This window comes from Coenobita brevimanus, chromosome 28, assembly GCF_032717465.1.
Source record: "Coenobita brevimanus isolate Jiangsu-jjx chromosome 28, ASM3271746v2, whole genome shotgun sequence".
Classification (NCBI taxonomy): domain Eukaryota; kingdom Metazoa; phylum Arthropoda; class Malacostraca; order Decapoda; family Coenobitidae; genus Coenobita; species Coenobita brevimanus.
The window spans coordinates 32902398-32904904 of NC_136981.1; the positions used below are offsets into that span (position 1 = coordinate 32902398).

The 2507-nt window shown below is 44.2% G+C and overlaps 1 non-coding gene across 1 annotated transcript; it reads left to right on the forward strand.

Moving 5' to 3' along the window:
• Positions 1-1098: 1098 nt before the first annotated feature.
• On the forward strand, positions 1099-1217 carry LOC145394861 (5S ribosomal RNA). The gene has a single exon (XR_013896506.1). It is a non-coding gene; the product is annotated as a 5S ribosomal RNA (ribosomal RNA).
• The last annotated feature ends 1290 nt before the right edge of the window (positions 1218-2507 follow it).

The window sequence follows — 2507 nt, forward strand, 5'->3', positions numbered from 1 at the left end:
TCATAATATTCCATCATGTGTTATTGTGATGGTGGGGTGTGGGTTTGGGTATAAGTGTGTTGGTATGAATTAATCTGTGGGTGTGGATGTGTGTTAGTGGGAGTGTGTGTGTGAATGCAGGTGTGGATGTGGTTGTGTGGGTATAGGTGTGGGTGTAGAAGTGGATGATAGTTTTGGTGCGGATGCAAGTGCTGGTGTGAGAAAGTGAGCTTGGGTGTGGTTGTGGGCAAGGATGTTGGTGTGGTTGTGGGCACGGATGTTGGTTTAACTGTAAGTGTGGGTGTGGGTGTGGTGGGATGCAGGTTTAGGTGGTGATATATTTTGCTTTGCTTTGAAAGGTTTTGTCTACATATACATCCAAACTTCGGGTGGTCTAGTGCATAAATCTATTCTCAACGCGTCGTTCTTACTCTGCTCACTTCAGTGCTAAGTTGTGGCAACATATTAGCACATGAATCTGACGCTAGTCACGAAGAAGTGCTTCGTGATATTAGCTGCAAAAGGACTATTATCCCCTCCTAATTAAAACGAATGAACTAAAGACCTAGTCGAACATTTTATAAAATACACAGTACTTCGTTAGAAAACTGCATTTTAATGGTATAGAAAACTTGGTTTCTGACTTTTCCTGGTGATTTATTCTGTGCATTACTCTGCAGTATTTTCCTATGTCACTAATGCAACTAGGTCTATATTAGAGCGTTACAAATAGCGTGCAAGAAGATGTGAAAATGATGCAAAGTAAATCGCTCTGTTAAAGGTCCTACGAATCTTCCTGTGTCATTGAAAATATTCTCTCGAGGTACTCATAACCTGTCAAAATTCCTCCAGGCTTTCATTGCCCGTCTCCAGTCCACCATCATCTTGGAGGATGGGAAAGTCTGGGGGATGGGAAAGTAGTCGAAGGATGTCTGTATAACCACGCAGTGAAGCCGCCTGGTTATAAAGGTGGCACCACGCGAAGGCGTCCCTCTCCAGGACCAGCTTGCTAGAAAAATCATAAGATTCCTCATCATTCACAGCAGTTAAAAAGCTCTCGACTAGGTAATAGGCTATAAAGGCCATAAGACTTAATTTATGATTAGCATTAGTCTCAATGCCAACGGCTATACCACGTTGAGTACACCGCTTCCCGTTCGATCAGCGAAGTTAAGCAACGTTGGGTCTGGTTAGTACTTGGATGGGTGACCGCCTGGGAACACCAGATGCTGTTGGCATCCCTACGTCAAGTGGGGTTGGTGGAGGATTAGTGCCCCTCCCTGTAAAACAATTAACTCTAAGCCCTTGGCCACCCCGTCTGGGATACATGGCGTCTGGCAATGAATGAATGAATGATTAGTCTCAACCAAAGTCGCTCAGCAGTTACGAGAATTAACGTGGAAATTTGAGACTAACCAAAAGTTTTTAGACCTGCGTTCACAAAGGGAGAGCTGGTGTTGTGTTTTGCTGGACGTGTGTGTGAATGGTGAAGGAGGTTAGTGGGTAGGTGTGGGGGGAGACAGAGGGAACTTTGTGTGTGTGTGTGTGTGTGTGTGTGTGTACACGAGTGGGTAGGTACGTTGATAGGTGTGTGCGTGGGGGGAGGTGGACATTTTTCACAAAGTTACTGGAGTCCAAAATGCCAACGCATTAAGTCGAGAATAATTCCCTAAATAATGCTTGGGAGTTTCTTAACTTGGGCTGGAATGGGGTCGCTTGTGTCTTTTATGAGAGAAGTTGTAAGCTGCACTGCCTCACACCATTACGACAGGACCTTACCAGCATACCAGACCCACACCATCACACCAGTTCATCACCAAAATGCCACAGTAGAAAACTCGGGGATTTCGCTTCATCACACCAAACAACTACTGTACACCAGGGGGATCCCACTACACCACCACACCAATACAATACCATACTTGAGGACTTCGCCAAACCGCCGTACCACCACAATACGCACTTTGAGACCACACCACACCACACCATCACACCAGCAAAATGCCATATTAGCACACTATCATCTTCACACTTGGAGATTTCGCCACACTACCACACTATCATACCAGAGGAACCTAATCCCAAAGCCACGCTCCATGCTATTAGGACATCACCTTACTACGGCAACAGAAGGACTTTATCACATTTCCACACTGCAACACCAAACTGGTCTCACCACACCACCACACTACAATAGCACACATGAAAATTTCACACCTCACCACCACCAACACTACCACACCACCGCATTACAGTAGCACACCTGAGGATTTCACACCTCACTACCACCAACACTACCACACCACCGCATGACAGTAGCACACAAGAGGATATCAGACCAAAAAAACACATCAAACCACACCACCACATTACCATCTATCTATCTATCTATCTATATGTATCTCTCTCTCTCTCTCTCTCTCTCTCTCTCTCTCTCTCTCTATCTATATATATATATATATATATATATATATATATATATATATATATAAATATATATATATCTATATATATATACGGATGGCTGG